This window comes from Zootoca vivipara, chromosome 2 (genome assembly GCF_963506605.1).
Source record: "Zootoca vivipara chromosome 2, rZooViv1.1, whole genome shotgun sequence".
NCBI lineage: Eukaryota > Metazoa > Chordata > Lepidosauria > Squamata > Lacertidae > Zootoca > Zootoca vivipara.
The window spans coordinates 60,477,619-60,505,562 of record NC_083277.1 but is presented as its reverse complement, the minus strand read 5'-3'; the positions used below and the strand labels follow the sequence as shown (position 1 = coordinate 60,505,562).

At 42.1% G+C, this 27,944-nt stretch overlaps 1 protein-coding gene across 2 annotated transcripts in view; it reads left to right on the top strand.

The window, feature by feature from the left end:
* Nucleotides 1-7,376: 7,376 nt before the first annotated feature.
* The window catches only part of SGCD (sarcoglycan delta), a 401,606-nt gene continuing 381,038 nt past the window's right edge, over nt 7,377-27,944 (top strand). For both annotated transcript variants that reach the window (XM_035105743.2, XM_035105742.2), the window contains exon 1: nt 7,377-7,556. The gene's annotated coding sequence lies outside the window, so the exon portion shown is untranslated. The remainder of the gene's footprint in view (nt 7,557-27,944) is intronic.

The following is a 27,944-nucleotide window of genomic DNA, read 5'->3' as shown; positions in this document are numbered from 1 at the left end:
AATTTGGGGTACAGTAAATATTTCTGTGATAATGCACACAATAAAGTAAAGTGTTGTGAGCACATAAAAACACAGGATAAACATATGGATACGTTTGTAAAATACAAAGCTGGAAAGAATAAAGTAAACTTGGTTAGAATTGCAGCACAAATATAGGAACTAATCTGTAACCCTGTTTCTGGAGCTGAACTAATTCCTCAATATTAAGGACATTGATGGGGGGGGCGGAGGATGAAAGATCTTTGCAATGGAAATGAAGAGAAAGAGATAAGTGAAGACTAGATGGATTTCATAGCATGACTCTGCTACTGTTTTTTCCTTTCAAGGAAGCAAGCACAGCTCAGTTTAAAAGACATGGGTCAATATTAATAAAAACAAGCCCATCCGTTGGGAAAGATTTTTTTTTTATATACCGTAGTTTGCATTATAGTAAACCATTATTTTGTTATGACTAAAAATGAGCATATCGCTGCATATAGCTCACTTCAAATGCAAAGAAAAGTAAGCACTAATACATAGCAGATACCTGTACTCGAGATTCAAATAGGATTGAGCCAAAACAGGGGGGACCATTTTTGTGAATATTTTGGTTCCCTAGAAAACAATGCTAGTTTAATCAAAAGTGTCACTGGGGAGGAAAGGGAGACATTTCTGTTGCCAAGACAACTGAATGGATGCTTCCTGTTTTGCTGCATTGCATTGCACTGCAATGAAACAGGTGCAGCAAGTTAAGGTGTGTCCCATGACTGAGGCATCTCTGCTGTGAGCATCAGCTCAGTTTCTTTTGCCAAAGGGATACAGAACTAATGTGGTGTCAGTCAGACTAGAACCAGGAGCTCCTGGATTCAAATTATTATCCAGGTAGGACACTCAGTAGGTGAAATAATGCCAGCCACTCTCTCTCAACCTAATCTACTTCATGAGGGTATTGTGAGAATAAAATTGGAAAAAGAAATTTAGTCTCTGCTCTGAGCTTCTTTGAAGAAAAGCAGAATACAATGATAATAATTTATTACCCGCCCTTCACCCTAAGGTCCCAGGGCAGGTCACAACATTAAGCCCCATAATAAAATAATATTAGTTCCATAATATTAAGATTAATCTTATAATATTATGAATGTAAATAATTAATGTAACTTGGGGGAAATGCACCTTTCTTTGCCCACAGTGACATCAATAAATTACTTGGCTATATATTGTAATGATGTCATCAGCATGTGGAACTACAGTACACTGTGTCCATCAGCCTTTCCTCAAACTTGGGTCTCCATATGTTGTTGCATTAGGATTCCTATCATTCCTAGCCAGCAAGGCCAGTGCCCAGGGATGATGGGAGTTGTAGTTCTGGGGACCCAAAGTTGAGAAAGGCTGTTCTAGACTCAAGGGGATGGTGCCCAAAAAGCAGCTGCAATAGAAAATGCAGTAGTTGGAAACAGTCATACACAAAATTCCAAAGAATTACATTACTAAGTTGCCTTGTAAAAATGTACATGTGAAAATTTGGCATAGCCATTTTCATGAGGCAGCTAAGGAGTACATGGCTTCTGCTATGACTGTTCACCAGCATTTTGCTGTCTAATAATATCTTTCCTCCCCAGTAGGTCTGTGTATTGATCAGAATAACTAGAAAACATGTGGCATGCTGATGTTTCCAGTGTGTGACTGCCTGATTCCAGTGGTCATAGTTTTATGATCCTGCATTTTTCTTCACTAATCAAGCTAGAGATGACACAAGACAAGTTACCTTAAAGAACTCTTTCTTTGCTGTGGCTGGAAATAAATTGTGACATGCAATTTTAAAAGTCCCCCATGTGTTTTGTGTTGGGTCCCCAAATCTAATCCAGAGTATTTCCTTGAGGCCTGACCTGTTTCTGTTTAGCAGAGATTTAATCTTTTAGCTTTTGAGTACAAGCTGTTGACAAAATAGCATTCTTATATGTTGAAGCAAGGTCTAACAATGAGAGGACATTTTAATAGTGTAATGCAGAATAATCAATTCTCCTTGAGGGCACAGATCAATCCTATCTCTCTCTGGATAACCATTACATGCAAAATGCATAATCACAGAATGGCACAACGATGATGGGAAAGGGTTGGACCTACTGTTGTAATGTAGTTGCTAATTCTGAGCTATGAGCCAGGAAGTTGCTGTTTTAATGTCTCCTTAGCTGTACACCCAGTTGGTAGCCAGAAGAATTCTTACAAAAAGTCATGTTATTTTTGATAGCATTTGATCCAAATGTAAAAGTTAGATTGGCCATCTGAGGCAGTCTTCTCTTGGAAATTGCTGGTGTTGAATCCTTTTGTTATCTGTTATGTACAGCAAACATCTTTCAAGAAGCAGCTCTTAACAAGTTCTCCTGTTACCAGTATAAAGGTAAAGGTAAAGGGACCGCTGACCATTAGGTCCAGTCGCGGACGACTCTGAGGTTGCGTGCTCATCTCGCTCTATAGGTCGAGGGAGCCAGCGTTTGTCCGCAGACAGCTTCCAGGTCATGTGGCCAGCATGACTAAGCCGCTTCTGGCAAACCAGAGCAGCACAAGGAAACGCCGTTTACCTTCCCACCAGAGAGGTACCTATTTATCTACTTCCACTTCATGCTTTCGAACTGCTAGGTTGGCAGGAGCAGGGACTGAGCAACGGGAGCTCACCCCGTCGCGGGGATTCGAACCACCAACCTTCTGTTTAACCCACAGCGCCACCCGCGTCCCTGTTACCAGTATAGTCCAACCAAATCAAAGGAGAAGGTCTCTAATTATGTAAAAGAAAACAGATGAGGTCAGATGAACCGCCAAACAAATGATCTATGGTTCTTGGATCTTTTGTTTGGTTGTTCATCTGTTTACTTTCCTGCAAAAACTGATATGACAGGATTGGAGGCATGGACATGTGGCAGAAGCCAAGGGTTTGAACATCCAACAACTTCCAATCTAACATCACTAACAAAATTGAGAAGAACAAGGATATATATTACTTCAACATCCTCCTCCAAAGCATTGCGTTTGGAGAGCCAGGAACAAACAGCATGGTCTGACAGTGACTTAACTGCTGCTTACCTGGATGGTACATAGAGAGGGCAGAGCAGTGATGGGGTGAGGGCTGTGCAGGAGCACTGCTGGGGCTAATTCAGCACTCCTTCCTGTGTGCCTATCACAGCTGCAACCTTCCTGCCACCCTACCCCACCCTATCACAGTAAGCAACAGTGACAATGCCGTCAGGAGGGCAGTGGCACAGCACTGGCCAGCTGCTCCCATTAAGACCCCCGGTAAAAACCACTCCCCTCATTATAAGCTAGACCTGTCAGGCACAAAACAGCTACCCTTCCCTTTTCTCTTCACCCTGGCATTTTCAAGCATGGAGAAAAATGCTTTTCTTTTAGCAGACATACTAACCCTATTCACACATTACTCAAGTGCAGGGCATATGTTTACACAAGAATGGGGTCATATTTTTAGACCTATCCTTGACTTTGCATCTTCTTCCTGGAGCAATCATGAATTGCATGCAGGTATCTGTAAGGGAAGCTCAACACCTCTAGCTCCTGTTTGTTGGTAGGAGCTCTGTATGATAGAGACACCCCACAACTGAGTGTCCCAGCTGCAGGGGCCCATACAGATTCTAGTGTGCTAACTTTTCTGCATGAATATAACTAAAAGCTTATTCTATTAGTAGAATACTGTCCATATAGGCAGTATTCTACTAATGAGCCCTTTGAGCACAATAATTTCTGCTTGTGTGACAGGACTTCCCCTCTCCCCCATGCCCTTCCCAAATCTGCTCCCGAGGTTTGAGGAAACCCTAGAACAGAGCAGGTGCTTGCGGGGAGGAGAGAAGGAGAAGATCCTGTTGTGTAAGGATAAATCCTTGTGCTGACTGAACATTCACCTTAGTGTTTTGTTGTCGTGCATCTTACCGACTGTTGTCTGCATCTTACCGAAGCAACACAGATTGCTTCAGAGGTCCTCAGTTTGGTTTGGGGCACTTCAGAAAGACTCCACTTCAACTCAGACAAGCCCTAAATCTGTCCAAAGTGGTCTACTTTGATTTGGATTTATCTAAATCTGCTGCATATCCCTAGTACAGTATCTAGAACTTGCTACACAGAGGTGGATCTATTAAGTCACAATATTTCATGATGAGATACTAGTTACATCCTGATCCTTCACTATAATTCCACAGTCCTACAGTATCAATGTCATGAGTATTGTCATTGCTATAATCATGGTTTATCATTGCAGTTATTGCTTCATAATTCCCATCCTCATAATAATGTATTTTCTATATCATAATTATCAACAAAATTGGGTAAGGTCTTTAGGATATGAATGTGGAATCCATGTTGTTATCATGTTGTTATCTAATTGTAGGCATGATGTGCAGGAGATCAACCATAATTTAGGATATTGTGGAAAGTCACCAAAGCTTACAAACATAGTTGGATGAGTAATATTGGACTCTATAGACAAAGTGAGAGAGGAGACAAATCCATTATTCATTTGCTCGCTAGCTTGTAAACTGGGCCAAAAATATTTGTTTCAGCTGTGTTAATGTTTGTAGAGTTCCCCTGGCCATACGCTGTGCAAACAAGCCTTTCCAAGACTTGTTGTCCCAGACAATTGTATTCAAGGAAAGGTTTTTTTCAGTTCCTTAAAATCTTTCCTTTTTTGTTTTTGTTTCTTGAAGAAAGAAGAATTTAAGTGTTCCTAGCAAAGGCAAGCAATCCATATAACTCTTTGTAGATTGACTCTGGTAAGGTTGTTCAGGTCAGATCAATCAGTTTGCTGGCTATTCCCTTCCCATTGTCCCGAATGTGCAATGTGCTAACGGAACAATTATAGTTTCAGCATCAGCAATACTGAAGACAGCACTGCTGGACTATTTTTCAGTGACAATACATGTCACTGAAGTATAGACAGTTGGCTGTTTCCTGATTTGAAACTAGGAACACATATATGGTTGTTTCCTCTTTAGTTACTAATTTGGTAAAGCCATAATTCCACCTCACCTAACAGCTATTTTTTCCTTCTGATTGCTAAACGTTTACTAGTACAGTACACTCACTTTAATGTTTCATCTAGTCCATCTCCCTGCAGTGCAGGAATCTTTCTCCCAATGTGGGGCTCAAACTCATGACCCTGAGATTAAGAGTCTCATGCTCTACTGACTGAGCTATGATTTGCATCCAATGTTTATTAAGTGCTAAGTGTTTTGAGACCAGCAGGTACTAAACAGAAGAATTGTCTGACACATTTAATAAACTATCCTTTATAACTGGTATGCTGCTCTAAAGAACATATTATTATGTTATTTTAAACAGTTTGGTCATGGAAAGAGATCTAATGATTTATAGACATGCTAACCATTGTCTCTTCCATTGAACTAGCACAGAAGTTTGCTTCAGAGGTATTACTTGATTTTATTTCTGGAAATACAAGTTCAGAGACAATGCTGTGCTCAAGTCTGCCTGAACTAAGTGATGCTCTAAGTGCTGATTGCGGAAGATGACAGTGTAAAGACTTAATTGCCTGTAACAGGCATCACACATAAAGCAAGAGTACCTTAAAAGCTGGGACCAGTAAGAGAAAACACATCATAACAGCTGTTCAAAAACCTGAGCAAATAACATGGTCTTCACCTTGCACCAAAAAATTCCCCATGGAGGGTCTGGGCACCCACAAATTTTGGTTCCAGGGCCATTGATGCTTGCATCGAACCCATGGTTCCAGGTACCCATGGTCGCAGGGCCAAGTTGGCACTCTTGCCTCCAAGGGTTCCTATTTTCTAGGGCCAGCCCCAGATTTACAGAAGCCATTCTGGTTTCTGTTTTGATCCTGGAATGTCCTGCTTTTCCTTTAGGGCATCCCTATTTTCATCGGAGAAATATTGGAGAGTATGGAGATATTCGACCCCTGAGCCATCTGAAGGCAGCCCTGTATAGGGAAGCATTTTAATGTTTATTGTTTTATTTTGCTTTTATATATGTTGGAAGCCGCCTAGAGTGGCTGGGGCAACCTAGTCAGATGGGCCGGGAATAAACAGTAAAATTACTATTATGGAACAGGGTGTCCCTATTTTCATCGGAGAAATGTGTGTTGGGGGGGGGTATGCAACATGTGGTCGAAACGATGCTGTGGAAGTAGTTTTCAGTGACTAAAAAAAAGAAGAAGTTAGGGTAGCATTTAAAATGCCAGCAAGGGCTGGTAAGTACGCTGAGATAAACTTAGTCAAGCGCTACCGTATCCCGTGCCTGTGTTATTTTATTTTACTTTATTTTATGAGGCAACCCTTGCCTCGGCTTCCACTCGGGCCGGTGAGCGCGCGCGAGATTAGCTTGAGAAAGAAAGGGGCTCGCCAGGTGCGTCCCTCCGCGCGCGGGCTCGCACGCTACGGAGAGGTAGCCCTTCGCTCCTGCCCTCAACATCTTGCAGCTTGAGGGCTGCTCCACCAGCAGCCCCTCCCGCTCCATCTCTCCTCAGCTGCTTTACTTCCCAAGGCTTGCTACCGGTATCAAAGGCTCCATTGGCGAAGCGGGATTCCTGGAGTTTGCAGCGGGGGAAAGTCCCGGTTCCACAGCGTGAGGCAGAGAGCAGGCGCGCGAGAAAACACCCTGCGCCGCCGCCGCCCCTCCCCTTGCTATTCCTTGGCCCGGTTGTCGCGCACGCCAACACACACACACACACGGGGAAGACGCGGCACGTGGGAGGCTCCGAGGAGGCTCTTCTGTTGCTGCTGCCGCCACTGCTAAGGCGAGCTTGGCGTTCTAGCCGCTGTCTCCCTGAGCTTTGCCAGGAACCCAGCGAGCACGAAGCGAGGAGAGAGAGCACTGGAAGCGCCGGCAGAGGAGGGAGAAGCCTGGCAAGCACCGAAGTGAGGCGGCGGGCGGTTGGTTTGGTGGTGAGGCGAGCGGGAATCTCCCCTGCCTTGCCTTTCGCCACAAATTGCCGGCCAGGCAGCAGCGGCGGCGGCGGCAGCTGCTGCTCGAGGTGCGCTCTGCGGCGCAATGCTTCGCCGCGCAGGGAGGCAGCAGCAGGATCCGGCTGAGTCCGGCACGCGCTGCTGAGCTGAGGAAGGGTGCCGGCGGAGAGAGAGAGGGAGGGAGAAGGAGCTCCGTGTATGCAGCACCCGGCGGCGCTCGCGCTCCGGAGAGGATGCCCCGTCCTGCGCGCGCCTGAGGACTTCTCCCGCCGGGACCTGGCGAGGCGAGTGCTGGCCAGAGGAGCCGCGGCCAGGCTTGGCTGCGCCGGCTTCGTCAGCTGCTGTCCGGCGGTGCTGGCTCCACAGCAGGAGGCACTATGATCTCTTAACCGGCTCGGGGGAGTCTCTCTCTCTCTCTCTTTCTTTCCTCCCCCACCCACCCACCTCCCCCTTCCCCCACCCACCCTCCGTTCCAATGGAATTACCCGCCACCGCCGGCTGGAGTTGGAGCTGCTGAACTCGTGTTGCTCGGCGAGCTCCAGAGCGCCGGCCAAGAAAGGAGTGCGCGTTTTGCTCCGTCCTGGATGCTTTCAGAGGGGATCGGCTGGAGCTGGCAGAGCCTCGAACCACAGGGGTGGGGTGAGTACCTCGCCTTGAATGGAAGGAAGTTGGGGGAGGAGGAGGGATAGAAGGCTCTCCCTATTTTACCCTGAACCCCCTGTAGTAAATGACACACACCCTACAAACGCATACACACTTAGAGCTAGATCCTAGTGCATCCATCGTGTTGCTGCTGTCCAGTTGCACTAAGTTTCTTGGGATTTGCAGTGATTCCCCGCTTGGCACATTCTGGCGTAGTGGGTACCATGAAAGAGAGCAAAAACTGGCTTCCTGCTCTACCAGGCGGTTCTTAAAGCCGTGTGTGTGTGCTGGAGTGTGTAGCTTCCTGATTTGCATTCCAAGAGGGAGAAGCGAGTCTCTCAAGAGCACTGATGGGATGTTGTATTTCTCTGTGGCGAACACCATCCAAAGGCATTTTCCTGCAAGCCCTATTCCCCACTTCGCCCCTTAGAGGAGTTTGGAAACAGTCGTCCTGGGTTTAGATGACAGTATCAACAGCAGAAGTAAAAAGCTACATGTATAGTATGAGTACAACAAGTCTTGAGAGAGAGGTCATTGCATTGGTGAGCAAATCAAAACAATCACATGGCTACCAGAGTAAGGGAACTCTTTACACAGGTGCCTCTCCCCTTTTTAATTTGAAAAGGCTAATCCAGGTGAGGAGATTCAGGCAGTGGTTCTTGTTGCAACCCATCAACAGGTGGATTTTTTTTTAAAACAAATGAGCAAAGGAGCTTCCTTTCCAGTAGTGTGCCAGGTTGAGAAGTGCCATCGATTCATGCTGCATCTTAGCAGAGGCAAATAGAAAAGCGTGACAAATAGAAAAGCGTGATCTTTTTAGTCGTGCTCATACATGTGCTGTCTACAGATGCCACATTTCTGATGGTGCACTGCTGTGAAACAGAAAACACTGAGCTGAATCTCTTTAATTGTCTTGGAGGGGTTGACACAAACTTTGGGGCAGCCAAGCTGCCATTTAGATTGAAGGGATGGAACTAGATTGCAGACAGGGTTTCATAAGTGTATGTGTGTATTCTTGCTTTCAGAATAATGTTATGCTGCAGCAGTAACCATTCTTGGAAAATAATAGCCTTTCAGTCATAAAATCTCTCAACCATTAATTGTAGAACTCTGGATTGCTGGCCCTTTTTTTGATAACACACCTAATAATTTTCTGATGCCCTGCTGAAGTTGTAGTTGATTCAAGAAGATTGCTTGTGAAATGTAACACCAAAAAAGTGTGTCATAGTCTTTTCTTTATTGTTGTTGTTTGGTAGAGTAACATAGTAAAGAAGGGGGAAATGATACAAAATACTGATTTGTAAATCAAAATCTCAAAACATTTAGGGTTTAAGTATAAATATGCTCAGGGCAGTTCATCCTATTCTAGCATTTCTGGATTTTTGCTTTGTATTTCAACCGTGGTCTATCATTTTAAGGCATGACAAGATCTATGTTGAATTGTTTTGGTGAAATATTGCCAAACGACTTAGAAAGTATAATGTCAGCACCATACCCAGGCAGCAGAGACCGATATTGGAATAATAGTGGTAGAGTACTCTTGTGGAGTAAATGATTTGTTTTCTCCGAAAAGTCATAACAAGTGTAGAAATCTTGTTGCACACTTTCCCTTCAAAGAGTCTTGGCGGTGCTCTGTGAAGGAAGCAACGTTCATGCTGGTTTTGTGTTAATTCTTCAGCCCATGACCATTGTATTTGGTTGATAGAGCAATCCTAACCCCTGATTTGTGCTGCTGGAGGGCTTTAGAATAAGGGGGGAGTGTTCCTGTGCCATGCTGTGCAAGTTGGGAGGGTGGGTTCTACCACTGCGAAGGCTCTCACTGCACCTGCTGGAACTGTGGTGGAGCATACACTACTGCCAGTGCTGTTCCATCATAGCCTCCTGCCCCCCACCCCACCAAAGGAGCATAATGGGGATTTTGGGGTTGTGGGTGGAGCAGGGCTGCCAATGGATCTGTTGGACCCAAAGCTGACATATTTCTTGGTGAGGTGCTGGCATTGCAAAAAATAAAAATAAAACTGCCCCCACTTTCTGACCTGGATGGTGTGAGTGGTAAGGCTTTGGGTCTTCTACTTTGTTCTTCCCTGATGCTGACAGTATTTGAACTACTCACTAAGTTTCAGAAGTTACACTGCGTTTGTCAACAAAGGACATTGGCTATATTTCACAACTTTACACCCTGATGGATCTTTGGATGAAATCATGTGTAAAATACTATTGGCAAGTAAAGTGTTCAGTTGACTTTGAAGTAAAAATGCAAAGGAGTGGTTTATCTTTCTCATTTTTGTAGTAGTGTGGCTTAACCAGAAGTTGGCTAACTTATCTTTTTTCCTTTTGCCTCAAACACCTTTGTTTTCTTCAGGCTCAGTTCTTGAGAAGCCCTTTCCTTTTGGAATAAGGACTTGGGCATTCATTCACAATTTTAGAAAGCATTATATATTTGATATAAAATGTGTTGTAGCCCTATGCTTGATTGTTCTAATGTTTACTCAGTAGGGTTTATTTTAAAATTGCTGTGCATCAGATCACAGCCTTAGACATTTAAGATACTTATTATTGTAACTCTGATCACTTTTCTTTCAGCTTCATGGATTATGTATTGTGCATGTTTGCTGTGAACTCGCACCGAATTCAGTTGCATATACTTCTAAATAATTACGTTTAGAATGCAGACGTAGTTATAGTTCCAGTGGAACTGTGGTGCCTTCCTGGGAGCAATGACACATTGTCCATGTTGCAGCATTGATGGGAGTATTTGGAGGAATCCTTAACAATAATCAGACATAGATTGCAGAACTGGATGAATGCTGCAGAAGCATTTTCTCTTCTCAATCTCCTATCATCTCTTTCCCAAAGATTCTGTGACTTTAGGCTGTTGCAATCAGAGTGGCAATAGCACACTCCATGTTGAAGACTACTTCTGTTGACAGCAGAAAAAGTTAAATGTTTAAGCTGTCATTGGGCTCACTTGAGGACTGGGTAGTCATAAACGTTTAGGGCAGTTTTTGTGAAATCTTTTCCTTGCCCAGTGCAATGTGGTGTTTATGATATAGTATGGCAAAAAGAAATGGACTAAATTCTGCTTTACACCTGTAAATATTAATACTCAGCTACACTTTCCATTATACAAATAAATGTAGTATCAAGAACATTCCCAGTATAATCATGCCTGAGAGCTGGTTCATGCAGACATTTTTTCCCCCAGGAGGCATGCATACTGAGGCTTTTTTCAATCTTGATTTGGGCATGTTGATTTTGTGCATGTTTGTTTTGATTTGCTGCATCTTGAAATATCTTCTCAGAGGAAGTTTAATCACAGCACACTCTGTTTGATCTGGAAAACATTGGTGCTCTCTGAAGACTGGCTCAACAAACTAGCTGAGGACACAACTCTTCATCCTTTTCTAACCAAGTTTAAATCCTGTCAGATGCTGGGGAACCTTTGGGCGAGTCATTCTAAAGTAGAGCTTGACATACAACAGACAGCAAGCTGTATTGGCAGCAACAAGATATTAAATCTCAGAAAAATGATTTAGGCTGCGGTCATATGCCCATGTAATCCACTGGGATTAAGTGGGATTAAATTCAGTGGGATTTACTTCAGAGTAGACATGTAGATTATTGTGCTGTTACAAATTAACTGATTAGTCAGATAACACAGAATTTAGGATAGAAGGGATTGATATTGAGCATATTCAAAACTCATATCCTTAGAATACCAATTAGGACCTAGGAACATTTGGTTGCAAATCCTATAGGAATTTGTTCTCTTCAGCCTTTCCACTTTTTATGAGAATACGGGCCTTTAATCACTTCAATCACAAAAGCTCAAGGTATAGATAATTATAGATAATTGAGGTGTGATTGATGTATATTGTGTTCCAGGACCCATTTAGAAGTGCTGCAGTGTTCCCCAGGCTTGTGAGTAGGTTGTGCCTTGTGTACTTTATGTAAACACATTTTTTTTGTTTATGGATTTTTCAGTTTTCTATTTACACATCATACTGTTTCCATCATACATCACACAGTAGTGAGGGTCCCCTCTTCTTTGTGGCTTATGATGAGAACATGCTCTGGCTTGTGGGCTGGATCCTGACATCCCACGCGAGCCATTTTGACTGGGTAGGGCTGCTGATCAGCAAGTCGCAAGCTGTCATATTGATGACAGGTGATCCAGTGTAAAGAAAACCCCAACAATTTTGCAGGAACCAGTGATGCAAAAGCATTTACAGTTTGGGGTAAAGCAACTAATGAACCCAATTGGCACCCACGTCAGATCTAATTTAGCCTATGGGCTGAAGGATCAGCACTCATAGTTTAGGACAGGCACAGGCGAACTTGGCCCTCCAGTTTCAGGACTACAACTCCCATCATTCCTAGCTAACAGGACCAGTGTTCAAGGATGATGGGAATTGTAGTCCCAAAACATCTGGAGGGTCGCGTTTGCCTGTGCCTGGCTTAGGATATGGAAGAATGGTAAGATGGGGTTTTTCCCCCCAGAGGTGGTGGGTAGGTTTGATTGAAATGCCTCATATAGAGATATTGTATTTTGAACCAGAGTAGGACCCTGGTGAGGCTTCATCCTTAGAGAGATAAGAGCTGTGCCTGTGCATTGGAGTTAGCATAGTTTAATGTGGCTTGTGTGAGGGGCTACAGCTGAGGGGGGTTTTTGCTGCTAATTCTGGACAGGTGGTTGTATTTTATTGTTCAGCTCTATTAATGTGCTTTGTTAGTAGGCTGTTTAATATTTAGTGCGATTTTGAATTCATTGGAATGAGAGGCTTTTGATGGTTTGATTGTAGACTTATTTAAACTTTACTGAATTGTTCAAAATGAAGTGTTAGAAATGAGATTTTATCTTTTTGCTCCATACTGCATTCTTATTAATGTATTATTTGGCTGTGTGTCTAGATTCAGTCTCAGTATTTTATTTTATTTTGCTGAGCTTTAGTATCAATTGTTAGTGGATTGTCTAGCCTTAGTGTTGTTAGTGTCTATCTTGAAAGACAATGAAGTGCATCAGTGGTGTTGGTGGAGTCAAACTGCTACATTAGCAGCACTGAAGTGACCTTCCTGATGTGCAAGTCTGGGCAGTGTGTATGGAGGTCCTGGGTTGCCCAGATGACAAGACCCCCCAACCCCCAGCCTCGCTGATGTGATCCAAAGGAAATCAGAACAATATGTTTGGCACTAGCATGGCTGCAGGAGTCACCACAAGGAGCCACCCAACCATCTTAGGGACTCCACTCCAGATTTGTGGTGTGATTTACCAAGAAAAGTTGGCATACAAATAAACTTTGTATATAGTATGTTAATTGATTTTTAAAATGTGGCACAACAACATTCAACAGACATATTCTCAATTCCAAAGGGAATCCCTGTTCTGGACCTTGTGCTAAGTAGAAATAAATTTGCTCTCCACCACAAGAATGAGTTTCAAAGCTTTACTGGAAATGGGGAAGAAAGAAATGGGTAGAATGAGAGTGCATATACTTTGGAGGATAAGCCTTTGCCCATCACAGGATCAAGACTATAAATTGTTTATGTGCTAAAATACTAAGTGACTGGTAGGTGCACTTTCTGTAGAAGAAAAGTTCCTCCTTCATCATCAACTTATTGTGACTGCCGGGAGGAATGTGTATGTCACTAGCTCTTATATGCCATGGGTAGCTGGTAACAAAACCCTGAAAAGATAGCAAGGTTTAACAGGACTCAGTTTTTAAATGAAAAAAAACTTATTCAGGCATTATTAAAATAGTATCTGACAAGCTATCTTGTGCCCCCCGAAAGTTACTTTAAGCAGTATTGATGGCAAACTTTGATTTATGGTTAAATTCTTATTTTAGGAATAGAGAGAAAAGCTTGATATCAGTACTTTGGAGGCTCAAAGTAACTAGCAAATAATACATTATTTTTATTGTAATAACTGACATTTGGAAATAAAATGTTTATGCACCAAAAATTCTTGCAGTCTAAACCTTTTTGTGTTTCATTTCAATGTTGAAAAAATGTTAAGCTGGAAAGTTTTAACATTACAATGTCCAAGTACATGTCTGATGGCATGGGGCAGTGTTTCTCAACTTTTAAAAAGCCATGCCCCCTTTTAGCAAACATAAAATCCCATGCTCCCCCTAATTCTTTTCGTTGACTTTTGAAACAGATTCCAATATGGTGACTTTACATTGTAAACAAAAATTGGGTGTAATAATCAAAATGAATCAAAGTGCTCAATGGCTTTGAGGCAGAAGGTCATTTTTCCCCCCAGAGCTGTCAAATTATCAGAACACTACTTTGATCCCAGGGACGTGGGTGGCGCTGTGGTCTAAACCACTGTGCCTCTTGGGCTTGCCGATCAGAAGGCCAGTGGTTCGAATCCCTGCGACAGGGTGAGCTCCCGTTGCTTGGTCCCAGCTCCTGCCAACCTAGCAGTTTGAAAGCACGCCAAAAAGTGCAAGTAGATAAATAGGTACCACTCCAGTGGAAAGGTAAATGGCGTTTCCGTGCGCTGCTCTGGTTTTGCCAGAAGTGGCTTAGTCATGCTGGCCACATGACCCGGAAAAACTCTGCAGACAAATGCCGGCTCCTTTGGCCTATAAAGCGAGAAGAGCACCGCAACCCCAGAGTCATCTGCGACTGGACTTAACTGTCAGGGGTCCCTTTACCTTACTTTTCCTTTGATCCCAGGCCACCTACTCACTGGCATGCCCCATAGTGACAAAGTCAAGAGGCTCATAACTACAAGTGTTGTGTTCAGATGGAAAAACAGGGCCCAACTGTCTGTGGAATTATAATATGACATCAAAGGCTGAATGGAGCCCAAGACTGGCTTTTTGGTGTCGGCTGCAAAAGGAGGAACACAGGTTAAGTGGAAAGGAACAAAAATGTGGCCATCTTTTGCTGTGATTCTGTTTTGTAAATTAATGAAAGTAAATACTAATAAAAGAAAGTGGTATTTTAAATTTTTTATAGAAAATTGAATGTGTTCTAAGGGGAAGGTAGAAGTCTAGCTCTTCTCAAAATGTCAAGGAATCCTTATAACAATAACTGTCGATTTCACTCTGCTTTTCATCTTCACACACACACATCTCTAAACTAGGGCAAACACACAATGTTTGATAAAGATTGTGCAGCAATTGAACATATTTTTAATTACCTTCATAAGTAATAATGGAACACACAATACTTTACTTCTTTTCAAACTCCGCATTCCTTAAATAAAAGTGCAAAATTTGTTCATAGGTTTGCTGCTGTTGCTAAAGAAATGTCCTTTGCATATTTGACGCTCCCTTGTTAGAAGCAAACAGCTATCATATCCAACTGATTATAATGGCAAGAGAAACACCACCATAATGGGTTGGGTTTGTTCACTACTGGATAATGAAATAATGAGAGTTAAAATTATGGCTGTTGAGGGCTGCAGCTATTGCTGTTTGAAGCACAGTGGAATGTATAGGACGAATAGGCATTCCTGTAAACTTTGTTTGACTAAGAGTTAATTAAAAGAGAAATGCTTTGAGCTGTGGGCTCCTTTCCTGATAAAAAGCATTTCATAAAACTCTTTCCCACTCCAATAATTTCTGAAGTCTTTGAAAGACATGCATGGGAAAATGTTTTTCATTCAGGCTTTTCAATTGAGGCTTGCTTCCAAAAATAAGACTTAAAGCTTCATTCTGAAAACTGTAGCCTTTATATGTACAGTAAAAATAAAATTGTGACAACACTTCTTACAGTAGGAAAATCTGTAAAACCAGGTATGAAAGGCTTTGCCTAATTTGGAAAATAAGGTACAAGGGATTTCAAAGTTGGCTTTTCTGTGTGGTATTGAAGTGAAAGCAGCTCCTTGCATATTCAGTCCTCTGGTGAAATTCAAGTCTGTGCAAAGCTGCAGTGTGTCACTTAAACCTTGTTTTCCTGGTCCAAGTTGTGTTTTAGGACAGGCCACTAGGATTGGAATGAAATTCTCATCCTTGTTAACATTGTCAGGGCTTGGAGAAGATTTAGCTCCAAGGTTAGTCATATAGCATGTTCTCATGCTAAAAATCAATATGGAAAAAATGTGTATCCTGCTGAAAAGTCAAAACTTTCTTTTGAATATAAAATAAGATAATTAATATGGACCATATTGCAGGAATGATACAGGAATGACCATTATCTAATCTCATTTATATATCTCTGTAATTGAGTTATGACTGTCTGAGCTAAACTGTGCACTCTTTTATGCAAAAGTTTATGTAGACGTTTAAATCGCAGAAGACTGTTTCCTCAGGAGAGTGAGGAAAATCCTTAGGGATGATTCACACCCTTCCCCGCACTTTTTTGATCTCTTGCCCTTGGGTAGAAGATATTGTTGTTGTTGTTAGAAGCATGATTAGTCGCACCAACAGGCTAAAGAACAGCTTCTATTCGTGGGCTGTTAGGCTGCTGAATGAAAAGATAACAACAGGGCAACTGATTTTCGGGTTTGGTGTGTGTCAGTAAACGAGGGGAATTAAGACTAAGAGAGCTGACTGGGGGGGGGTGCTTGGGTAATCTCACTGTATACAAGTTGTACAAGTGACAATAAAGTATTTCAATTCAATTGGAATGTTACTGTTAATTGCAATATTGTAGGGCATTGAAATGGATGTGCAACATATGTATTTAATGATAGGATGCCATGAGATTTTCTCATCAGGAAACCACATTGTTAATTGTAAAGCACAATGTTTGCATAAGAAAACAATTTCTTCATAAATTTGAAGACACAGATGTGCACCATAAATTGACCTTTCAATGGCCTAGTGAACATTTGGCTGTTGCAATCTTCTCGTTGTCAATTTTCCTTGCTATTCAGGTTCATTGGTAAAGGCTTGGAAGTAGAGTAATTAATTGCCACAAAATTATGTTTGTTGAAGATGTGATTGCAAGTCCTGGTACCACCTGCTATGTGTATTACATAATTTCCCACCCCACACGTGGTTTTTATTCATTTCATTTTATTAGATATTAAAAATCAGTGAGATTACTTTGAGAGTCATCTGTCCAAACTAGTCTCTCTCTCATATCTTATTAATGAGAATCAGGGCCAATATCAGTAATGTGGCATGAAGCCCCACATGCTGTTACAAGCTTTAATTTTACACATAGCCTAAACCGCAAAGTGATTTTGCCTTCGTTTCATGTTAGAAATAACAAGCTTTTTGAGAATCTCTTTCTCCTCTCTTCTGGAAAAAAAGATACTTCTGAAATAAAAACCACTGACATCTAATGATATCATCGTAGCTTAGAAGGAATGTGTATCTTGGAGGCTTTTGTGGAAATTAGCAGAGGAAGGGAGAAATAATTTAAAGCAACACTGTAACTTATACTATGTTTCTACCGGGTGACCTGGTGCTTTTATTTTTGAGAGAAAATTAAAATAAAGGTTTTATTAATATGTTTGGATTATGTATGTTGCTTTGAGGGGAGAACAGAATTCCTTAATTTCAAAAAGTATTGTACTGATTGCTTTAAAATAAGGCAGTTGTGAAGAATTTGCATCAGATAGACTCTGGCTTAGACCCTGACTGGGCTTCCACTGACAGGAGTGTTCCATGAGTGGAATTGTGGTCATGCTCATAAGTCTGGTTCCCCTTGTGACCCACCAAAATCTGTTCTGAAGGGTTGTTGCCAGCAGAAGAGGCTCTGCAAGGGAAAGTGGGAAAGTGGGAATTGCTGATACGGTAGTTGGTTCCTCCTCCTGCCACAGGGATCCTTCATGTCCAGAGATGCCCAGTTAGGATGCAAGCCTATACAGTATATGCAATGAATGAAGAGAAGCAGGGTACTTTTAGACATGGGGATTTTTGTTCTAGTCATCCTAGTGATGGTACTAGCACAATTTGACTAGGCAGCCACCCTCCAACACATGGAAGAGAATGGGAGCAGAGCTAGCTTTAAGTACAGGTAATATTCCACTCTTGACTGTTGACCTGAGGAAACCTGATGTGTAAATGGTAGCGCTTGTTTGCAGAGGACTTGTGCAGCTTCAATGAACAGAGCATTTTCTTAGCGTTTTTGCTTCTTTACCCACAAACATCTGTCGCTATGTGGCTTAGTTGAGTATCACTACTTGTCATTTTGGCCTGAACAGAGAACCTTGGAGACTAAAAGTGTATTGCAGGCTTCAATAATTTCACTAATACTGATTATTTAACAGAAAGGTAGAAACCATTTGAAGAGAAAAGCTTGGTGTAGGCAGTCATAATGCTGCAAGGTCTCTGATCATGGTACCTCTCAGAGGTGCCAACTTGCATAAAATTTTGCCCCCTAATTATTTCATGGGGGTGGGGGCAAAGGGCCCCATAGAGTTGGCACCTATGGTACCTCTAATCCTAAAGGTAGTACATAACCATCATGACCAGTGCCCATTGTTGAAGTCACTACTACACATGTTCTCACTTAACATGTCTTATGCTGTGATCATGGTAACACACTCACACCCAAGTCAGAATTGGAGATGTCTGGACTAATCATAAAACTTTTAAAGCAAATTTAAACCACTTCTTATCCCACATGCTTAGCAACAATTATAAGGGTGCTTGTTGAGTGGTGTTCCATAACCTCCCTTCTTTATTTTTTTAAATGTTCAACTTACAATGCTATCAGGGCATATACCGTATTGGCCTCACTTTCCCTCCAAATTCCGACTGTGAAAAGTTAAAGTGCAGCTTATATTCACAACCTTAGAGTATGCGGCCAGGAGCACGGCAAAGCAGCACCTGCCCCATGCATATTTCCCCATCCTCTCTCCAAAGCCGGGAAGGGAGGGAGCGAGGAAGGGGAAAGGCCGTCGGCAAGGCAGCGCGGCTTCCTTCCTCTAGTTTGCAGCCAGGAGCAGTGTGGAATGGAACGGCTTATATTCAGGCCAATCCTGAATTTTAAAAGTGCAGCTTATATTCGGTTGTGGCTTATATTCGGGCCAATCCATGTTGAAAGAATGGTAAGATTAAACTACCAAATGTCTGAACTCATTAGGACCATTCTGTCCCCATAAACCTCTGAAAATAGGAATGGAAAAATAATTTAGCACTTCATTGGCATAAACTCCATTTTTTTATTGTTATTACACCACTTGAAGAACACTAGGGTGTGTCTGAGAAAGTGTCCAGCCTGGAAACAACAGAAAGAAAGAAAGAAAGAAAGAAAGAAAGAAAGAAAGAAAGAAAGAAAGAAAGAAAGAAAGAAAGAAAGAAAGTCTTCTGACCACCAATACACAGAAACACTGGGCAAGACAAGATAACAACTATAAATCTTACATGTGCAAAAAATGTAATAATGAATTAAAACAATACAACTACAATAATAAAACACTACTTGCATAAAAGACAAACTTTTCAGTAGTCAATTACAAGTGACAATCAACTAGTACTGTACATATAATGTTCTCACAAAGTATTGGTGCATAGAATAAATATAGTTTATTGATAATGGCTGTGACTAGTCATAAGCATTCTAATGAAAATAACTACTGAAAAAAGCTAGATTTAGCTGAAAAGTTTTCTTCAGTGACATTTCTTAACATTGAGAATGACTGCATAAAAATAAATCCAGAAGTTGCAGTTGTTCAGACTTATTTTTGTTAAATTGCATATAGTTTTAAATCATACTTCTAAGATTGCTTTTCATTGTACTGTATTCTTCCTTAATTAATAAAAACCCTTAATCATTCAGACTGAAAATGGCATTTACCATTTACTACTTTGGTGTAGTTTAGATAATCACCTAACAAGCAAATATCTGTTCAAAAACAGAATGATTCAATTTAAAATAACCCTTAAGCTGTCCCCATATATAAATAAATGAATTAATGTTCATAAAAGCCAGTTTTTCATTATAAAAGGAGCACACCATATAATACAAAAAATGCAGTGATCATATATATATATATATATGTGTGTGTGTGTGTGTGTGTGTGCAAGCCAAGGGACCCTCTCATTTCAGCCTGTGAACAAAGCCTGCTTCTCTCTGGTTCTGAGAAGAGCAATGACCATCTGTCCTGGGCAGGGAGGGGAAACTGATGTTAGGGACTCTGCTCATCCCAGCTGCTTCCCCAAGTCTTGTCCTTATAGCCTTGAGGATAAATATTTGAGCTTACATAAGGTGATAGTTAAACAGGGATTTTGATTTGCATATCAAGCAATATCATTCTGTGGTGTCTGAATTCCACACTTTTCAGAAATTGGTTCAAAGAGATTTGAATGCTGCCTTTGGCACTTTCCATGTAAGTATGACTTGAAGCAAGGTTCCATTAACTAATTGTTGGCAGTTTGGCGGAAGTAGGTCACTGGAGTTCTTGATACATTGCACTTGGATTCTGATCTGTTGCTTTTTTCCCCTTTTGCTTTTTTTTTTAACTGAGGCACAAACTGAATACATTATATGTGCCAATTGGTGGAAAGTATCACCAATTGCCTCATAGGAATGCCTTGGTTTCATTCCAGTTGTATAAATAAAGAAAGCATTGCACTGGTTTTTCACGCAGCAGGGCTGATATTGGCAGTGGCACCTTGTTAAAATGAAGGACTGTCTATCTTATTACAGATAATGCGAGACAAACTACATTTTCTGCTTTCTGACAATACACTCTGCAGAAGATAAGGCCCTGAGAGAGTTATGTGTGAGTTTACAGTCCCTTTAATACAGCCACTCGAAAACGGCAATATTTTAAAGAGTATTTTTGTTTGGAAAGGAGGGAATTGGAAAATGGACCTGCAATAGTGAAACTGCAATAGGAGAGTTATTTCATATGATAAACATGCCAAGCAGAGAAGAAAGTTCAGTGAAATCTGTGTTCATAGGGAACAATATCGTCAAAGTGATTTGCACTGTGAGGATGCCTAAGAATCTCTTTTACTAAAGCATTGTTACTTTTTCAGATGGCTGTTGCAAGGCTTTCTTTATCTTTTATAGTAAACTGGCAGTAGCCACATGAGCCAGTTAGTCAAAAGATGACCCCGACTGTGACTGCCCTGAGGGTAGAGACACCATACCCTGAAGCATCCTTTATGACACCAAAATTAAACTTCATTATGCAGAAACAACTTTGCTGTGGAAGCAACTCCACAGGATGGCTTCACATGTTCCTTTTTCATAGAATCATAGAATTAGAAGAGATTTTGAGGGTCATCTAGTCCAATCCCCTGCAATACAGGAATATGCAGTTGGCCTGTTTGGGTTGGAACCAGCAGCCATGGTGTTATCAGCACCACACTCTAAACCAGGGATGGCCAAGAGACTGCAATCTACTCACAGAGTTAAAAACTGGCAGAGATCTACCCCCCTTTTTAGGGTTCAGGTCAAAGTTGTTGAGCTTTTTTAGGGGAGCCACAGTTCAGCTTTTTTGGGGGAGCCAATGATCTACCAGTGATCTACCACAAACGTCCATCTACCGGTAGATCATTATCTACCTGTTAGACATGCCTGCTCTAAACAATTGAGCTAACTCCTTGGAATTTCCCAAGTGATTAGTTTGGGAATTAGCGCTGCTCAGGCAAACAGCAATACAGCCAAGAGCATGGGCCGGCAAACTAAGGCCCCACAGGCTGGATCAGGCCCAATTGTCTTTTAAATCTGGCCCACGGATGGTCCGGGAATCACCACATGGATCGCCAACATGTGGATGCCAGTGCACACGTTCTTTCCCTCTCCCTCACATGATGGCGCCTCCTCCTCCCTCCCGCCTCCTGGCTTCTCCCCACCCTGCCTAGAGGAGGAAGGGGGCTAGGCTTTGTTGCTGCCAGCCCCTCTCTGGAGCCCTTTTGTGTACCACTCACCATCCTGCTGCCGCCGCCACCAGCCCCTACCGCTTGCAAGACACAGGAGCCCTGGTTGGCTGAGTGCCCCTCTCAAGTGGCCACCATTTAAAGCAGCCCCTCTCCGGAGTCCTTTTGTGTGCGCTCATCGTCCCTCCGTCTCCGTTCATCCCCCCCCAAATATAGTCTGCCCCCCCAAGGTCTGAGGGATAGTGGACCAGCCCCCTGCTGAAAATGTTTGAGGACCCCTGGCCAAGAGTCAGGCTGTCCACCTCAGCTGGTCGCACCTCTTCCGCCTGTGCTTTGAGTGAGGTTTGATGCCTGATTCTGCTGCTGCTGTTCCACCCTGCTCCTGAAACACCCCAGACTGAAGATTTGCTCTGACTTTCTATGCACTCCTTTCAAAGGGCTTATTCTGCTATCACCTCAAGGGCAGAGGTTCTCTTTTTACTCTTTTCCTGCAAGCAATGAATTATTTTGTTGCAGATGTGTTTTTGTTAGGTTTCTATTATGAAACAGTTTTGTACTGTACTGTCTTCTGTAGAGGGATAGTGCGGATAGCAATGTATTGTTGATGTTTAATGTATTTGTTTTGTTGCCTTTGTTAAGTGCCTTGAACATCAGAAAGTAGCATAGGAATAAAGTGACTGACAGACCAAAACTAGCAGTAGACCGGAAGAATTCCGAGGCTGTGAAAAGAAGATAGAAGGATAACAACAGAATTATTGGAAATGACTTTGGTTATATTGATTAGAAATGCAGTAAACTATGATCAGATCCTCCTAATCTGAAGCATGGGAAGTCCGGATAATTTTTTTACAATTTGACAGAATATTTGGATTAATTGATATTTGTATAATTTGGAATATGATTGGATGGTTAAAGTGGAAATTTTAATAAAAATGATTTATAAAAACAAAACAAAACTAGCAATAGACCAGATTCAGCTTGTGGGCTGCCAGGTGACCACTGCTGCTTTAAAATATTTTAAAATATCCAGTGTGCTTTACACCTGTCCTTTTCTTCCTCGTTTATTTAGAAACTCACTGTTTCTCAGGTTAGCAGCCTTGTAATTTCCTCTTTTATAATTGTGGCACAAGCTGTCCAAATGACATCTTACCTTATAACCGAAGTTTTGCTATTGCTAGTTGGAGTATTATTATTGATGCCGGCTCAGATGGTGCTCCCTCTTGATTTACATAGCAACAGGAAATCTGAACAATGTTTGGGTTGAAGAATGTGTATATGTTTAGTAACTTGAAGAAGCCACTTTGAAGGAAATGTGAGAGGACGCCTCATATATGCTGAATCCAAGGACATGTCTTCTTTATCCCGTTGTGCACAATATAGGCTAGAGATCATTGGATATTGGAAGACTTTTTGTTTCCAAGTTTGCTTTATTGCTTTTTTTGTGTAGATCTGGAGATATGATCTTGATGAAATACGTCTGTTTTTCAAAACAAAGAACCTCATGTTGAGATTGAAATCTTTTTCCTGTTCCTGAGCATACCTTCATCATCCTGAGATGTTAGCTTAGGAGTTGTCATATTGAATTAATTTTTCTGGAGGTTTAAATTAGTAAGTCAAGCATGGGCATAGCCAGGATTTATGTTGGGAGGGGGCATGACTTTTGTTGAGGGGGGCAGAATTGAGCTATTTGTGATGCAATTGGTCAGTTAGTTAAGTATATTTATTTACTTGATGGGGGGCAGCTGCCCCCCTGCCTCCCTCTGGCTACGCCCATGAAGTAAAAAGTGGGGGGGGGGCAGAAGAAAGAACCTGTCGCTTCCACTGCTGTACATAATGTAACAATGGTGAATCACAGCTTTGCTGCAGAGCTAGGTTAAACCCAACACACAGAAGGGCTGTGTCTAGGAATTCACAGTGTTGAGGAGGGCACAGGGAATGCATTCCCTGTTGAAGAAACTACTTTAGAAGTCACTTATATTTGGTTACCTACCCCATCTTATACATAGCTGCCAAGTTATCCCTTTTTAACAGGGATTTTCCCTTAATGCTGAATAGGTTTCCTCGCGAGAAAAGCAAAAACTTGGCAGCTATGATCTTATATCCTTCTCAGAAATATTGTGTAAAGTATGCAGAGCAGTGGTTCTTAAAGGTAAAGGTACCCCTGACCATTCGGTCCAGTCGTGACTGACTCTGGGGTTGCAGTGCTCATCTTGTACTATTGGCCAAGGGAGCCGGTGTACAGCTTCCAGGTCATGTGGCCAGCATGACAAAGCCGCTTCTGGCGAGCCAGAGCAGCACACGGAAACGGCATTTACCTTCCCACCGTAGTGGTACCTATTTATCTACTTGCACTTTGATGTGCTTTTGAACTGCTAGGTTGGCAGGAGCAGGGACCGAGCAACAAGATCTCACCCCATCGAGGTGATTCGAACCACCAACCTTCTGATCGGCAAGCCTTAGGCTCAGTGGTTTAACCCACAGCGCCACCCGCGTACCCCCCCCCGCAGTGGTTCTTAGCGAGGCCCATTTGCAGATTTCTCCAGGGGTTCTTGTCCAGGGGATTAACTGAAGGTCAAATCTAAACTGCTGCAAAAGCTCCCTATTGGGCTTGAGTTTGGTGCTGACTGGGTGAAATTTTATGTCTTGCCTGAATTCTGCTGGGATAAATTTGGTTTAACCATCTACCCAGAGTGGTAGTTGTGGTGCATTCTGAAAGTTTATAAATATATTAAGATGGCGATAGCCTGTGAACTAGATGGAAGGCTGTGGACTCCCCTTCCTAAGAGGTTTTTAAACAGAGGTTGGATGGTCATCTGACATGGATGCTTTAGCTGAGATTCCTGCATTGCAGGGGATTGGACTAGAGGACTCTTGGGGTCCCTTCCAACTCTACAATTCTATGATTTAAATTGACATTTATTGTAAGCCTTTTTGTCATATATGTGGGATGTAAATGAGTCATCTGAATATTTTTAAACACATTCATAGGAGACTCTATTAAACAATTGTTCTTGAAACCAGAAAAAAAATCCTAGTATATTATATAATTTAAAGAATAAGATGAACACATCCTTAGATTATTTCCCATTGATGCTATTTTTATTTGTGTTTATTACTTTTCTCTGATTCTTTCTGTCAGGCCAACCATGGCTATTCCCCAGTGATGCCTTTCCCATCTCTGTGCTGATGGGAACATACTTCAAAAAGAGTTTGTTTAATTTTGGATATTTTTGTTAGTGTTACATCAGTGTTCTGATGGCTTTTTGAGATAGCAGCAAATACAGATGGGTCTTTAACATCAAGATTCAGATCAAACACATCATATTAGAGAAATCATGAAGGATGTCACATTGTTGCTGTTTCTTTATGCTTGCAGGTGATAGCACATTCCTGGAGAACGAATTCCTGTGGAGTTGCATGTTAATAAAGTGATGTCTTTATTATGTTTTTTATTATGATCAGTTTATTAAGTAATGGAGGACACCTGGCTTGCCAGTAGCACATTCATAAAGGATCTAGGGGTCTTAGTGGTCCACAAACTTAACGTGAGTCAATAGTGTGATACAGCAGCAAAAAAAGCTAATGCTACCCTAGTCTGCATCAACAGAAGTATAGTGCCCCAATCAAGGGAAGTAATAGCACTGCTCTATTCTGCCTCCATCATACCACACCTGGAATACTGTGTCCAGTTCTGGGTGCCACAATTTAAGAAGGATATTGACAAGCTGGATCTGGATGATTGAGGATCTGGAAACTTAGCCTTATGAGGAATGGTTGAAGGAACTGGGTATGTTTAGCCTGGAGAAGAGGAGACTGAGAGGAGATATGATAACCATCTTCAAATATCTAAAGGGCTGACACATTGTTTTCTCCTGCTCCGGAGGGTAGGACTCAAACCAATGGCTTCAAGTTACAAGAAAGGAGATTCTGATTAAACATCAGGAAGAACTTTCTGACAGGAAGAACTGTTAGACAGTGGAACAGACTCCCATGAGAGGTGGTGGACTCTCCTCCCTTGGAGGTTTTTAATCACAGGTTGGATGGCCATCTGCCATGTATCTAGTTGAGACTCCTGCATTGCAGGGGGTAGGACTAGATGACCCCTGGGACCTGTTCCAACTCTATGATTCTATGGGCAGGTGTCAACAGTGGACATGGACAGCAGAGGTGGGTGATGGGACAACTCCAGATAACTGGTTGATAGCTGAGCAGTTCTAGATGAGGGAGCCTTAGAATACATCTGGGTCCCTAAATGGTGTACATTGAGAGTGGGTCCCAGAGGCATTGAGGTAATGAAGATGGCAACTGGTACCTGGATAAGTAGCACCTGGCACCTCATGACAATGAACTAGTCATGCTGTGTGCTGATGCTGGGTCTGACTCTGATCTCTATGATGTTTCATGTGCATTTTCTGTTGCAGCAGACTGACAAGTCAGGTGATAATTACTTTATCTGAATTGAACCAGCATAGTTACAAATTATTCAAAACATCTGTAGGATGTAATTAGCATATAAGCGTGTGTTTTTTAAAAAAAATGCGCTGAATATTTGATAAAACATTGTGACAAGCTGTCAGTGAATTGTACATCACTTATAATCTAGAAGTGTGATGAGCTGCTACCTTTACGTTCATTCCAATCACTTCTGATTCATCTTCAGCCCTCATGAACTTTAATATTTTTCAGGATATAGTTTATGAACTGTCCTGTTATCACCATTCAGTTATTGCCAGTCCTACAGTATTGGATTTTATATTTCCATACTCCATTGAGTCTACCATGCTAGGTAACTGTTTGTTCATGTAACACAGGCATCCCCAAACTTCGGCCCTCCAGATGTTTTGGACTACAATTCCCATCTTCCCCGACCACTGGTCCTGTTAGCTAGGGATCATGGGAGTTGTAGGCCAAACCATCTGGAGGGCCGCAGTTTGGGGGTGCCTGGTGTAACATATCAAAAAGATTTTTCTTGTCCCAGGTTAAGCCAGCAGAAGGTGATTTGTGTTTGAAGTGGGCACCTACTATTACAATGTAACCATTTTACTGTCGATGCTGAGATGTTTCACCTGCTAGAGAGCCTGTGAGCTTCTTAATCTCTTCACCTTCCTCAACTATCAGGATCAATCCACATACAGTACCGTTCTTTTCTACCAGGCAATTTCCCCCCCAGACAAGGCAAATGGTTTGATTAATGGCAGTTCTGAATGCTTTTCTCCTTCATTGCTCCTCCTGAGAACTCAATTAAAATTATGTTGTTCTACTCTGTTTAAACAGAATGTGTAACCAGCTGAACCACCTACCAGTAGCTTGTGTTTTCACTATGAGTTCGTCAGATGTGGAAAGATACTGCATTAGTTTCCTAGGACCTCCATACACACCAGGTCAAAGAGGTTGCTTTTGGTGCTGCTAACACAGCCAAAACAATGCAGGATGCAGCAGTTATGAGATACAGTTCTCTGCAGCCACAGCAGGCACTGTGGTTCTCTAGTAGTGGTTTGACTTCACTCCCGGAGGCACACTGCATTGTCTCTCAGGACAGATGGATGCCATAAAAAATAAAAATAAATGCCCTTCTGTCACATTTTCTACTGTGCCTTTCACACTGCAGCACCTGTTGCATCATGGAATTGTGATTTTTTTTTTAACCTATATAGTAGCATGTCACATCATCACCTGTGGGCACTTCAGAGCACAGCAATGAATGTCATTTGACAATGTCACTACTCCCCTACCCTTTCTGCACACGTGTGTTCTCTTCCACCAAGAAAACAGCAGTAAACAATTATACGCTAGTTCATCACTTTACTCCAGCAATTTTCCTGGTGAAGGGGACTGCAAACAGTTTTTTGTTTTTTTCCGGAGTCAAGTAACCTGGAAATGAGCATGAAAGAGGTGCTTTATTCCGTTGGTTTTCTGGAAGTGACTTTGATGTCATGTGAAAGCTCAGATTCAGTGTGGAAGCAGCAGAGAAATGGGATAAATTGATGTGTGAACACAGCCTATGCCATCAAGGATCTTACTGGCTCTGTATTCCAAAGAGCTGAAGCTATATGATCAGTTCTGTCACTGAAGAGACTATGAGTGAATAGAGGCAACCATTTGCTAAGTGGTTATGAACTGGTAAGCCAGTGGTTATAACTGCTAAGGCAGACATCTCTGTAATCCTACCAGGGGATGTGGAAAATCTTGTCTCACACAGCACCCCAATGCAGAATGATGTAAGATCACTTGAAAGGAAACTACACATGACCAGTCTGTCATATCTATTGTAGTGGGTTTCCACAAGTAAACTACCAGCTTTGTTCACCGTCAGATGTTTTGTTCCTGCATTCTGCTGGTTGGGTACTATTTCCTTCACCTAGAGCAGCCTCTCCTAACCTTCAAATGCTTTTGGACTACAATTGTGGTCCAAAACATCTGAAAGACCCCAAGTTGAGGAAGGCTGCCCTTGAACAATGGAGGGTAGGCAGGTTGCCTCTGTTGTGGGCAAGCTTACCTGCTCCTGGTCTTGAACAATAGGGTCTTGGGGTCAAACTGCACACATTTCCCCACAAATTGTCAACTGGGATATGTGGGTAGGTGTGATCCCAGATTACATCTGATCCTAGTGTGACTATAGGTATGCTTTAGCTCCACTGTGGTT